Genomic DNA, 15,495 nt, shown 5'->3' on the forward strand with positions numbered 1-15,495 from the left:
TATTATGTATTATGACACTGTAATTGGCTTACACTGTGATGTCTCTAATAAGAATCACACACATCTATTTCCTTTGGAAAAAAATTTAAAAGCTGACAGAACAAAGTAGAAAAACAGGCTTGATAAGATTTCATTATCTCATAGTTCTCTGAAAAAGAATGCCATAATGTGTTAAGTGACCATTTCTAGATGGGGGACGTAAAATCCCACAAAAGATGAATCTTCAGAAGAAGGGTGGATTGATGTTTGTGGAAAGATAGTCCTTTTCTTTGGGAAAAAGCCTTTTCCGTGGGAAAATCACTTCCTAAGGGGGAAAAAAGAGAAAGAGAGAGAGAGAAACAACAAAAATTGATTCTCCCTTAGGGACGAATGTGATAGTGACATGTAGAGTCTAAGCACTTAGAGACATAGGGAAAGTTATAGAAAAGTCTTCCCACAATTCTGAATGTAGAGCATGAGAGCTAACAAGGTCAGGGGAACACATTGATGGCAAAATTGCAGTTGAAGTGGGAGGACATCCTGGACACTAACAATTGCCAGAGAGCCAGCCAGGAAATTTATAGGAGGAGAAACAACAAGGGTGCATTAAGAGCCAACTCTTCACTTTAACTTTTTAAACAATGTAAAATACATATTAACTTTTTTTTTTCAAGAGCTGGCATTATTTTAAAATTTTATTTAAAAATAAATAAAGCATTTAGAAAATACAGAACAGTAAATATAGGAATCTACATTCCTGGAAACAATGACTGTTACTATTTTGTTGTATTTCCCTCCAGTCTTTTTCTGTATTTTTTATCTTAAACAGTCGTGATCATATATACATGTGTGTATATGTACATACATATATATATATATATATACATGATCATATATACATATATACATGTGATCATATATATATGATCATATACACATATATACACACATACATATGATTTTCTACTTGTCTTTTTCACTTAATAGTTATATATAAACTTATTTCCATGTTAGTATTATAAAAGAGCCTTAACTGAGTTTTTCCTGTTAGGAGAAAGGCATCCTGAACAGATGTAATAATACATTAACATTTTAAAAATGTGGTTCATCCTGGGAATATAAATACATTCAAAAGAAAAAAAAACCCACAAATTAATTCTAAAGGTGTAGCATCCAGGTAGAAAAATTGTTTTGAGTCATGGGGTTTTCTTGGTTTTCCTCCAAACATCCAGTTTAGACAATTTCTTTAACTACTTGCATTAACATTCCTGATAACACACTATACATATTGCTATTGTATCATAGTAATGACAGAAACAAAATTTTTATTTGACTGGAAATTAAGCAATGTAGAAAAGAAGACCTGAGTTGATTTTCATCATGTTCCTAGTAATTCTGGGCTCCTTAAATTCAAGAATCTGGTGATCCTTTAAATGCAACCTATGTAGATTTGGGGAGGTTTAACTGTACAGTAAAATAGATTAAATATTCTTCTCTTCCTGGGTTTGTTGTTCTGATTTCCACTCGAAGATTAAAATGGTTCTCTACTTCTGTCATCTGGTAACCCTCGAACTGTAGTTGTGAAGGAAAACTCTTAATTTGACTGCCAGTAGAGTATGTTGCAAAGAGGTTTCTAAACCCAGGCTACTGCCTGAACTTCTGAGTTAGAGATTTATGAGCAAGGTCAGGCATGGTAGTCCAAGTATGCCAGTGCAATTAGAAGGGCATTGGATTTGTCGGCTAAGTGTAAAATACCCTTTGGCTGCAGAGTGAAACCTTCATTTTCTAAGTAAATTAACTGTAATAACTATCAAACTACAGCTGGTAAGCAAGCCAGCCATCTGTGAAAAGGAAATCCATTGACAACAAAAGCCTTGTTAGACATTTCTTCAAGATAGGGAAAATTTGAACCAACTGAGCTGCTTTTGAGCCCATGAAAGGCAAAAGATAACATAAAATATCGCCGTATTACTTCATCTTTGCAAAGAAAAACAGGTGGGAGATGAAAGGACAAGTTGGATGGCTAAGATGTTCATCTTGAAATTGGCACAAGTAGATGGAAACAGTCAGAATGAAATCACCGCATTTACAGGCTAGTAATGGTTATTCAGCAGATACCTTATATAACTCTCTGCTATCCCAATGTATATGGATTCTGCAGTTTTCTGAGGTCTCTTAATTATTTGTAAACTCTCATTAGTGGCCCATGGAAATGAATTTGTGAATTTTGTTCAACTTTACTTTGGGTAAGACGATACAATGGAGCATGCTCTGTGTTTCTTTACGTAGAACTTCCATAAAATAGCACCCATATTTAAAGTTCTTCAGTCTTATGACATGTGGAAACTGGGCTTCTAATGTCTCTTCAGAATCTCTTTACACTGGGCACCCAGAGAAGATATGTCACACTTTTTTTGATGCTTATAGAATTCCTAATTCCTCTACTAAACATAATGAATCTCACCTAAACTGTTTCAGAGGAAAGAGAATGCATACAGAATCAGAAGAAAAAAAAAAAAACAACTGTTTGGCTCTCAACTGAATCACAAAATGACATTGGGCCAAATACTTTTAACTTCTTTGATTCTTATTTCTGCCATTTTTTTCATTTATAAAACAAAAACAATATGTTTCTTATTGTTATCTTATAAGCCTGAAATAACTTCCTCTTTCTGGAATATTTCTGGTACAGGACCTAGTGCCTGTACCATAGACGATGCTCAATAATTTGTTTCCCCTGTCTTCTTTTGAAGCTAAGTCAAAGAAGCCCAATTTTCCCCATACCCCTGGCATTCTCTAACTTCTTTAGTTACTTCCTGAAAGAAAATCATGACAGCATGAAGAGAAATTATGACCAAAGAAAGATACTGACAGGAAGATAGTCACTGATAAGGCATTTAGAATGAAAAGGCAAAAGTAAGACATACATAAAACTCAGACTGGAGAGGTACTATGAAAGCAAAGTTATCTATACCTACTACCAAGAGGGGAGCTGCCTTTCCTGGAAGAATTTACAAGTTTCTATATTAAGGTAAGGCTAATATATTTTCACATGTGGTAAGTGCTATCATAACAAAAACTTTTCTTTTTTGCCTCTATCACATGATATGCTGTAGATCAATTATGGAAAAATGCCTTGAGGAATAATAATACTAAATAAGTACATTATTATTTACAGATATATATTTCACTTGAGTATAAACTTATTGACAGCCTCATTATGTCAAGCTTATAGCAAGTTGATAACTTATTCTGTGATCTTTGAAATTGTTTGTTGGATTGTGCTGTGCATGAGCAAATGAATGATGGCTGAAACATTGTTAAATGGAACTATGCAGTGAATGTACCATTTTCTCCATTAAACCATATATACAGAACTTAGTAGAATGTTATAAAGGGAGACTGGCTTGAGAGAAGTACATCTTGAAAATATTTAGGACTTTGGAAGACCACAGGGTCAATATGATACCATGTTTATTAAAAAAAAAAAAGCTAATTCTTAGGCTGCATTACTAGAAATGGAACATTCTGATCCTGTGAAATGCTTGTACCAATGGTATAATTAATGCCTGGACTATTGTGTTCAATTCATTTTAAGAGAGAATAAAATAGGTTTAATTTTTAAATGAAGACTAAATAAAGCTTCTGTGAATATTAGGAGAAATAATTGTTTTATTCAGTATTTTAAGATTCTAGAGAATGAAGGATACTTTAGTTATGTTGTTTCAGTCATTATAATTTTGACAAAAGAGAAAACACTGTAGAAGAAAGTTGGCTGAAAGAAGGGTAGAAATTTCTTATAACTAAAGTTTTTCAAGATATACATGTCCTGAATTCAAAATATTCCAACAAAGTTTTTCTGTTGGGTAGGAGGATGAAGTATAGAACATTTTTAGTCCTAACCCTAAAATTCATTTTTAAAATTTTCAAATATTCTGATAATAAATTTCTATATAAAATGTGTCAGGTAGTTGAAGTCAGTTGAGTTTATAATTCTTAAATTCTAAGTCAATTATTTAGATGAGATATTAATTTGCATAAATTGCAACCAAGTTTAATTTTTCATAAGTTTTTCTTAGGGGAAGATAAGTACTTTAAAAGAATGACCAGTCATTTATAATTAAAAAAAATTCTTTTAACGTTTATTCATTTTTGAGAGACAAAGACAGAGCAGAAGCAGGGGTGGGGCAGAGGGAGAGGGAGATACAGAAGCTGAAGCAGGCTCCAGGCTCTGAGCTGTCAGCACAGATCCCGATGCAGGGCTTGAACTCATGAACTGTGAGATCATGACCTGAACCTAAGTCAGACGCTTAACTGACTGAGCCACCCAGGTACCCCATAAAAGCACATAGATAGTTAGATAAATAAAATATAAGTGACTGCACACTTTGATTTGTGTTTTGCCTTCATTACTTAAAAAGAAGACACAGATATAAGCCATTTCCACTCTCCGTCTATAAGCTCAGAGGTTCAGTTATAAGCCAAAGAAACAAACTCCCAAACAAGCACAAACAAGTAAGCAAATACACACACACACACACACACACACACACACACACACACTCACATCCATGTAACACAGGAATCCTGTTTTAGGGGAAACAGTTTGAAGTTTCTAGAGTAATGTAACCCTATGGCAATTCTATTTTATATATATTTTTGGAGATTTCCACTCCCAGAATATAAACAATGATGGTTCATTTTGAACTAAATGTACATGGTGGGGAATTTTAGGAGTTTTCCCTTTCCCTTCCTTTCCCTTTCCTTCTTTTACTTCAGAAGAACTAAATATAGAAATATAGATGTTTGCTTCTGCCAAACAGTAATGTGCTGTGGAGAATTAAAGCAGGACACGGTTTTTTTTTAAGTAAATGCTTTTCTTTTTTAAAAATTTTCCCATATGCAAGTATTATTTGGATATGAACATTTAAAAGGAATATAAAGTAAATCAAGTGGTATCAAGTCAGTCTGGGAGAGCCACAAGATGGACTGGAATCAAGGGGATAAAGAAACACTGTATGAAGGGAAGGGCTGATGGGAAGTAGTGACACCAAGTAACATCCAAATATTGATTCTTTCTATTTCATGTCAGTATGGTAACCACTCCTTAAGGGTATATAGCTATTTCTCAAGCTCAAAATGATGCCATGTAGTTACCTAGACAGCATGGTATCCTATCATTTACTGAATTCCACTATACTGAATTGTTAAATTCTCCTGTGATCTCTACTCTCATCTTTTGTCCTTATGACTCTATTATTTATTCTCATCAACTTCTCAAGTCCCTTTTGACCTTTTATTATTCTGTAAAATTAATTCTTCCCTTTTTGCACTTGCTTTTTACCCAATCTGTATACCATGGTCAGACATTTAAAATGTTCTCAAACCAGAGGCCTAAAAATTCCTGGCTTCTTTGATCTTTTATTGTACTTGTATGTCAGTCAGTATTCTTGGCTATAAGAAGCAGAAATCAAGATGACTTACACAAGTAAGTCATGCATTTATGGCATATTGAGTAGCTTTCCAAAGTGGAATCCTAGAAAACCAGACTCAAAAAATGGAAAAGAACCAAGTTGGGCAGCATAGCCAGCTCTACATCCAAAATCATATTTCAGAAATGGCCTGAGAAATGCCGTTACCACTACTGTTATACTAACCTGCTGTTGCTGGCACTTGGTTTAGCTACTTCTAGAAATAGAATGTTGCTGAAGTTACTCCTGAAAGAAACTGTCCATTTTCTACTTGTCTGTGTGGCTTACTCCAGAATCAAACTTGTAGGTGAATGCATGTGCATGGACAAGCCCCAGTCCTGTATTCTTTCCCTAGCTGCTAGGGTGGAATTAAGAGTGACTTTCTAGATTTTAATGTCACCCACCAAAATTTATATAATGGGATATCCCACAAAAATAGGACATAGTTCACATGCTGCACTGCCAAAAGTAATTAACATAAAATAAAATAAATAACAATATAACAAATATTTATAACACTATAATTTGCCACTTAATAACTCTTGGTAAATATACTCTTTGCTTTTCTGTAAATCTATACTACATATCTACATTTTTTCACTGTCTGTTCACTACCTAGCAACACAGTTTTTATCCCTATTGCTCTTCTTAATTTTCTCCATGAAAAGTCTTTTCATAAAATCAAATAACATCTCATTTCTCACCCTTTTCTACTTCATTATCTTCTTTATGAAAATTTATCTTTAGGCTGCTGTGTCACTTTTCTATGCTAACCTTTTGACATTTCCTTCCTAATTCTAGTTTTATTTCAAAATATACATATTATCTTTAAGAATATCTTGTCAGGTTTCCTTTCCTATATTATTTTCTCTTTTTGTTTTTCTCTGCCATGTCATTTATTACCATAATTTTAACTATCATCATCCAGACAACTCCCAAATATAGTTCTCTCAATCTTGCAATTAAGTTCTATACCTAAATTAGTAAGTGTTTGATAGGTATCTTTACATAGATTTTGGCTTATGACCTCGCATTAATCGTTTCTACAATCAGATTTGTCTTTAACAACAAACATTTTCTTCTGTGGTCTTTTGCCGGGTTAACGGCTTCATTTTTTTTTTTTTTTTTTTTTTTTACAATCAACTAGACATGCCATTTTATTTATTTTATTTTTTTATGTAATTTATTGTCAAAGTTAGCTAACATGCAGTGTATATAGTGGGCTCTTGGCTTCAGGAGTAGATTCCTGTGATTCATCACTTACAAACAACACCAAGTGCTCATCCCAAAAAGTGCACTCCTCAATGCCTATCTCCCATTTTCCCCGCCTCCCCCCCGCCCTGCCACCCCACCCCTATCAACCCTTAGTTTGTTCTCTGTATTTAAGAGTCTCTTATGGTTTGCTTCCCTGTATGTTTGTAACTATTTATTTTTCTTTCCCTCCCTCATGATTCTGTTAAATTTCTCAACTACCACATATGAATGAAAATATATGATATCTGTCTTTCTCTGACTGACTTACTTCACCTAGCATAATACCCTCCAGTTCCATCCACATTATTGCAAATGGCAAGATTTCATTTCGTTTTCATTGCCAAGTAGTAGTCTATTATATATATAAACCACATCTTTTTTATCCATTCATCAGTTGATGGACATTTGGTCTTTTTCTGTAATTTGACTATTGTTGAAAGCACTGCTATAAATATTGGGGTATATGTGCTCCTGTGAATCAGCACTCCTGTATCCTTCAGATAAGTTCCTAGTAGTGCTATTGCTGGGTCATAGGGCAAGTCTATTTTTAATTTTTTGATGAAACTCCGCATTGTTTTACAGAGTGGCTGCACCAGTTTGAATTTCCACCAACAGTTCAAGATGCTTCCCCTTTCTCCACATCCTCGCCAATACTGTTGTTTCCTGAGTTAATTTTAGCCACTCTGACTGGTGGGAGGTGGTATCTCAGTGTGGTTTTGATTTGTATTTCCCTGATGATGAGCGATGTTGAGCATCTTTTTATGTTATATATGCCATTTTAGAATTAATTTTAATTTTTCTTTTTTCTATCTTAGAAACTAAGTCTAACAAATTACCAAGAAAAGGCAACTCTACCTCTGCAGTTCTTCATCTCCTTTCTGTTAACATGTTCACTGACCTGACCTATTCCCTCATTTCCTATGGTTTGCACAACTGTAATAGCTTCCCAATTGGTCTTCCGTGTCTGACATTTAGCTTCCTCAAACTATTTTGTTCACTGTGTGCCAGAAAGTATCTCAGATCACATGTCATCCTATCACTCTTTAATTCCTTAATCTTCTATGGCTTCTACTTGTGTTCTTTCTTGGAATTCAGGGTTCCCATCATCTGATCCTAAGTGGTCATTTTATTCCCACTACTCCTTCCACTGCACCCTGAAGCCATGCCCAGCATCTGCTACTCCCAGAGCCGATAGTGATCTTCTCTGCCACTTTGCCCTTGCTCTTAATGTTCCTTCCTTTAGTAGTGTCTTTCCTCCTTTTTCTGCCTATAAATATCTATTTATTTATCAGGACCCAGTCCTGCATAATGTCTATCTTCAATTTTTCTCTTGTGTAAATTTTAATATAATTTCATTTTGTTTTATGTTCTTAGCAGTTTGCATTATATTGTAGTTATTCTTTACATATTTGATTCTTTTTAGTAGATCTTAAATTTCATGAGAACAGGTAGCTTCTCTTCTTTCCAGTACCTAGTTCCAAGTTTTGAAGATAATAGGCACTTAGTAAAGGTTTATTATATTGGACTGAATGCAGGAATGCAAATTCAAGATCCATGCCTATTCAGAGGCAAAATCAAAAGAACAGAAATGACATACTTTTTATTTATCCTAACCCATTGCTTCTTTGCACCATTACAATTTGAAAGTATTTGTTATGCAAAAATTCCATCATTTGAGTCATAATCATAGAACTAATTAACCATAGAAAGTATTCTCATTAAGCATACTAAAATTTGTGTTTGACACTCGGATATATTAGAATATTTAGGCAATATTTCACTTGACCTTGAGGTGAATTCAACATTTTGAATTTAAAATGTGTATAATTTTCACATAGTTGCTAATACTTGGGAATCTAGAAAAATTACGAAAATAGATGATTAGCTTGGGGATTTAAAGATGTATCTATTTGGGGGCTAACCATTTGTGTTCACTCATACACAGTGCCTCATGTGCCATATTTCTCTTTGGCTTTTCTTTACACACATGAAAAACACAAATATCATTCCACATAATCATCAGATTAATCTAGATTATGCTTTATTTGGTAATGTTAAATTGCTGGAAGGGGTGGAAGCAGCAGGATATGGGAGAGCAAATAATCATGATTCTCTAGGAAGCTGTATGAGGAACAAGGAGGTCTGCCTTTGAACAGTTTAATTTTGGGAATGTAGTTTAGAGGTTCAAGCATGGATTGGAGCACACTGTTAGTGTTAGAATTATAGCTCCAACCCTTGGTAGCTCTGTGTCTTTGGACAGTATTTACTCTGCTCTCTTCAGTTCCCTTATCTGTAAAAGGGGGATAAAGGTATCTGCAATGTAGGAGTATATAAGAATTAGCGAGGCATTTAGTAAGTCTTATGAAGTATTTGCTATTATTAAATGTATGTTTTCTACTGCAAATATCGTTAACTTAAATATTAAATGCATTTATTGTTTTTATTAGCTCTCTGACATTTATTTCAGCTTTTGATCTGAGTTTGTTTTCTTGCTCTCAAGCTTTATGAGAAACACAAGAATCAATAGGGATTATTTCAACTGAATTTAGAGTTTATCTAAGAGAACTTCAAGGGTTAGGAGACCAAACAAAACAAGGAAAGAGGATTTGAAAGAAGAAATTAGATTAAAAGTTTAAGAGATTAAATGGGTGGATAAAGAAACCTAGCATGTATTTTAGATAAAAGCTGGAAAAGCAGCAGTGGTACTCTGCTCAGTCAATGGCTCTTGACCCCATTAGCAGTAAATGTTTAATCTTACTCTTACTGTTCTTATTAGTAATGCAAAATGGACAGTTTTTTTTTCTTTCCAATGGGAAAAAAATGTATTAAGCATGATTTGTGATTTCTTTTCAGGAGTAGTAAAACTTGAAATGTATATGACTGAATAGTGATAATATGAGAAAAATACAGAAAATAATGTGTTAAATTCTTACATAGATGACAAATATAAATAATATTTTCCAAGGAAATCAGTGTTGGTATCAGATAAGAGGAGTTAAATTTCAACTCTGGTCTTTCAATTGCACAATATAGAATCTAGGAACTTATAGGGACAGATTATAGAGAAATCTGAAGAATGCCAGAAACAAATGAGAAATTATGGTTCAAAAATGTTCATCTACTCTTTTTGTAAGTTGAAGTATAGTTGACATACAATATTATATTAGTTTCAGGTGTATAATATTGTGATTCAACATTTACTTAACAAAATGATCTAGTTATTTTGTAACTAGTTATTTTGTAACGAGTAAATCTAGTTATTTTTGTTCATTCACTTAAAAAAAATTTTTTTTTAATTCTCTTTTTAGATAGAGAGAGAGAGTGCAAGAAAGAGAGAGAATCTTAGGCAGGCCTCGTGCTCAGCACAGAGCATAGGATCCCAAGATTCTGGATCATGACCTGAGCCAAAATCAAGAGTGGGATGCTCAACTGATTGAGCCACCCAGGTGCCCCTTCTCATTCACTTTTGATCATTATTGATTTTACAAGATTGAAGATTTCAGAAAATGTGATTTTCTTTAGTTAAAAATTTTAAGCCTAGAGGCAAATTTGTAACAATTTTTTTTTTTTTTTTTAAGTAGGCTTCACCCCCCCCGGAATGGAGCCCAACACAGGGCTTGAACTCACAAACCTAAGATCAGGACCTGAGCTGAGATCAAGAGTCAGACACTTGGGGCTCCTGGGTAGCTTAGTTAGTTAAGCCTCCTACTTTGACTCAGGTCATGATCTCCCGGCTTATGAATGCAAACCCCACATCAGGCTCTGTGCTGACAGTTCAGAGCCTGGAGCTTGCTTCAGATTCTGTGTCCTCCTCTCTCTCTGCCCCTCCCCTGCTCACACTGTGTCTCTCTCTCTGTCAAAAATAAACATTAAAAAAAATTATATATATTAAAAAAAAGACAAGTGACTGAGCCACCCAGGCACCCCAACACACTTTAGTAACTGTAGGAGTTTATGGTATCTATACCTGTATCTATATCTGCATCCATATCTACCATTATCTGTATAATCTGTATCTATATATTTAAACCTACTTCATGTTATCTTCTGATCTTTATTTTTCCTTGCCCTTATTTCCTCATCCATTTTTTATCTTGTTATACTGTAACTGTGAAGGCATTCTTAATTATTTAAAAAATGAAGTAGAATATCAAGAAGACACATAAATGCAAAGGGGTAAATGAGGCCCCGGTAATCATTTGCCTTAGTGCTTTTCACTGCTTTGGACATGAGCAGCCATGTTAGGTCTAAGTATAATTAGAATCATGGCATAGATTTTAGTTTCTAGTATTAATGAGAAATTGTTGGAAGGTAAACTGTCCTTTCTTTCCTTTATTTTCCCTGAAAAAGAGTGTTTTCATTTTTCTGGAATTCTATTTCATTCCTTCTTAAGACATAGTCAATAGTGATTAAACTCTTAGTCTGCTTTTGTTTATTTTAAACTACCTGATATTTATTGTTGGTATTTATCATATGGTTCATTGATTTATTTTTTACTTATTCCTGAGGAATGGAGAAGCCCATTAGATAGTAACTAATGATCAAGAACTTTTTCTTTTCATATAAATCAAAATTTTATTCTTGATTTCGGTATCTTGAGTTTCCATTAACTTCCACACATTAATATACTCCAGTTAGATTCTTGGATTTTATTTTTATTGTCATGCCTTAAAGACAGATAAAATGTACTGAACTCATGATTATCTTGGCAGGGTTGTTAAATCAATACTTTTAATTTTCTCATGTAGGATATGCTTTCTTTTGTGACTAAAAGTCATGGTAGCACTTGAGTTTTCTAAATCTGTAGATGTTCTTCTAACACCTATGTTCTGTATGGTCAGAATAATCTGTAGACCGCATTCAGTTTTTTATTTATGCGCAAATTCTTAATTTGAACTTTTGTTTTTTTCTAATTCTACTTTAAACATTATTTCTATAACAACACTCTAAGATGTCAGTTTAAAAAATAGATTCAGAATTATATGCATAGATTAAACCACTACAGACTACAGGTATCTGTTAAAATTTTCTGAGCTCAAACAAAGGCTTTCATCTTCATAACTGTGTGCCAGTATATCTTGGGGACTGCATAACAGTCATTTTAACATACCTATTCTGTGTCAACATTTTCAACAAAATAGTACTACATACTTTTGAAAATCTTAGTATTTACATGTTCCTGAAAGGTATGTTAATATGTAAAATTTATAGGTGAGAATGATGTCAGTATTTTTTTTTTTTTTAGCATTTATTTATTTTTGAGACAGAGAGAGACAGAGCATGAGCAGGGGAGGGTCAGAGAGAGAGGGAGACACAGAATCCGAAACAGGCTCCAGGCTCTGAGCTGTCCAGAGTTCGATGCAGGGCTCGACCTCATGGACTGCGAGATCATGACCTGAGCCGAAGTCGGACGCCCAACCGACTGAGCCACCCAGGCGCCCCGAATGATGTCAGTATTTTGAATAAAAATGCCTTAGAGTTTATTGCTTCTAAAATTTAAATGTAGAATGAAATGATGTTTGTATTACCTTCCAATAGATTGTATACACTAGGAGCACTGGGAAGGAAATGGCTTAAGCTAGGATTTTTAAAAGCAGTAGTGGAAACAAATGTTACCTTTTGAGTAGGCTCAGTCATGATAGCTATCTGTGATGTACTATGCTCATTTTAGGAGTTGTCTTCTCAGTTGACTGCTTATCAAGAACTGTAAATAAAAGGAAGAGATAAACTTTGTATGTGCCAGAGTCTCATTTTTCTCAATCAGGCTATAGTTTACAGTGAGTCAGAAACACTAACTACTTTCCAGCCAGTACTTCCCAGTACACACCATAGTCTTATTTTTCTATGCATAGTCCCTTTAATCTTTTAAAACATTTTTTTCAAAACATTTTCACATTCATTATTCACATTTTACTAATCTTACAATAAGATTAGTAAAGCAGGTGTTATTACCCCCATTTTACAGATAACCAAACCAAATCAAACAAACACAAAAATCCTCAAACCCGAGATGTTGAACTATGTTAAGTCTCACTGGAAGGCCATAAAATAGCTTCTAACAGAGAACCCAGGTATCCTGAATCATGATGAGAATCCTCTGAACATACTTCATTTCAGAAAACATAACAGTTCTTGATCTTGGCTAAAGGAGATTTCCTCCCTTGGTTTTCCCATTTACTTTCTTTTGATAGGGTCTTCCTTGCCTTCAAATGGCCCTCCCCTGCCTCAGGCCTCTGGTAAACATACATTGCACTAAATCCCTCCTCATTTAGGAAGCCCTGTGAATCTGCTAGGAATTGCCTTCTATAAGCAATAGAGAACTAACAGCTTAAGCTCCTAAGGTTTTTTTATGATGAATTCTGCTCGTAGGAGTCAGAGCAGCTTCCCAGAAGGGGTTATGTTTAAGTTAGGGCTAGCTTGATAAGAAAGAAATTTTTCAGAAATGGTTCAGACTGGTATGGAGGCTCCATAAGGGCAGTGGTGATTCAGGTGCCTTCTATCTTTCTGACTCTGAGTTTTTAGTGTATAATTTCTGTTACGGTATGAATTGTTTGCCCCCAAGTTGATGGGTTGAAGCCTTAACCCTCATCCCTCAGCATGTGACTGTATTTGGAGATAGGACCTTTCAAGAGGTGATTAAATTAAAATGGGCCCATTAAGGTGGGCCCTAATACAATCTGACTATAATAAGAGGAAATTTGCACACACAAAGAGATACTAGGGATGTGCACACACAGAGGAAAGACCATGTGAAATCACAGCAGATGGCAGTCATTTTCAAGACAAGAGAGAAGCCCTAGGAGAGAGAAGCACTAGAAGAACCAAATTTGCCAACACCTAGATCTTGGACTTTCTGCCTATAGAACTAAGAAAAAATTAACTTCTGTTGTTTGTTACCTAGTCTGTGGCATTTTGTCATGGCAACCCAAGTAGACTAATCCAGCTTCTGTATTCAAGGCTGCCTCTTAGTCCAGTATGACTGCTGAAGCTCTTGCCACCAGTTTATAGTTTGAAAAGAAATCTGGAGGAATGGGGAAAATTTCCAGCTGTCTATCTGCTTTTGGAGCCTTTTCCAATAACAGCCAAACATAGCCATTTGCTTCTCATTAGCCAGAACTTAGTCACATAGGGGTCATATGTCTGCAAGGGAGGTTAGAAAATATGGCTGTTAGCTGGGTAAATTGCCACCTTGACTATCTTGGGATTTTGTTTTTTTTTTTTCTTTTCTTTTTTAAATTGAGGTATTGGTTTATAACATTATATAAGCTGCAGGTGTACATTATAATTCAACATCTGTATGCACTACAAAGTGATCATTAAGCTGGCATCCATCTTGTCAGTTCAGATGAAAGAATGAACACTGGAGGTTCATTCCCCAGGCACAGCTAGACTGGCCAAGGAACATGTAGGCCTAGGCTCAAGAGATGGAAATGCTTGTTTATCATTCAAAGGGACATGTAGGAATGCAACCCTAGTAGCTTTCAAGTAATGTTGTAAGTAGTTACAAAAATTACAAGTAGTTAATCAACACTGCCCTAAAGATATAATTACTAGATGTACCTAATGAAATCTCCAACATGCAGAAAAAAGATATTTTTTCAGATTTCAAGGCTCTTGAGATGAAACAGACTTTTGTGGAACCCAAGTGATACCAAAAGTTATTAAGTAACATCTGCTAACACGACCTAATGGGCCTCCAGTCAACAGGTTCCACCTTCTCAGGAGACTCCTGCCCTACATTTTGCCTTTAAAAACTTTCACTTGTAGGCCATTGGGGAGTTTTGGACTTGTGAGTTCCCCGTAATGCTGGGTGGCACCACACCATCGAGTAGCCTATCTTTCTTCAGTGCTTATGCTCCATATCAGTTTTTATAGGCTTACTGCACATCGGGTGGAAAAACTTGTTTAGTTTGGTTACAATCACCACTAAAATTTGCATTATCATTTATCACTATACAACTGACCCCTTACCCATTTTGCCCACACCTATCAGCATTTTTACATTCTTTGGATGAAAACCCAGAAGTGGAATAACTGGATCATATGGTGGTCTATTTTTAATTTTTTGAGGAACCTTCATACTGTTTTCCATAGTGACTGCACCAGTTTATATTTCCAGCAGCAGTGCTGAAGAGTTCCCTTTTCACCACATCTTTATCATCACTTGTCATTTCTTATATTTTTATAATAGCCACCGTAACCAGTGTGAGGCGATGTCTCATTGTGGTTTTTATTTGCATTTCCCTGATGATTAGTGATGTTGAGCATCTTTTCATGTGCCTGTTGGCCATCTATGTGTCTTCATTGACGAAAAGTCTATTTAGAGCCTCTGCATATTTTTTAAATCAGGTTGTATCCTGTTTTGTTTTGTTTTGCTGTTGACTTGTATGAGTTCTTTATATATTTTGGATATTAATCTCTTGTCAAATGTATGATATGCAAAAATATTCTATATAGTAGGTTGCCTTTTCATTTTGATGAGGATTTCTTTCATTGTGCAGAAGCTTTTTAGTTTGGGGGCACCTGGGTGGCACCTGGGTGGTACTTCAGTTGGGTAAGTATACAACTCTTGGTTTCAGATCGGGTCTGATCTCATGGTTTGTGAGTTCAAGCCCATGTGGGAATCTGTACTGACAGAATGGAGCCTGCTTGGAATTCTCTCTCTCCCTCTCTCTGCCCCTCCCCCACTCTCTCTCTCTCTCAAAATAAATAAATAAACATTTAAAAAAATTAAAAAAAGAAGTTTTTTGTTTGATATAAACTTTTTGTGTTTAGTTTTGCTTTTGTTTCC

This window comes from Lynx rufus, unplaced genomic scaffold (assembly GCF_022079265.1).
Source record: "Lynx rufus isolate CCGP_SWC_20201006 ecotype Redwood Valley unplaced genomic scaffold, mLynRuf1.p SCAF_6, whole genome shotgun sequence".
Lineage (NCBI taxonomy): Eukaryota > Metazoa > Chordata > Mammalia > Carnivora > Felidae > Lynx > Lynx rufus.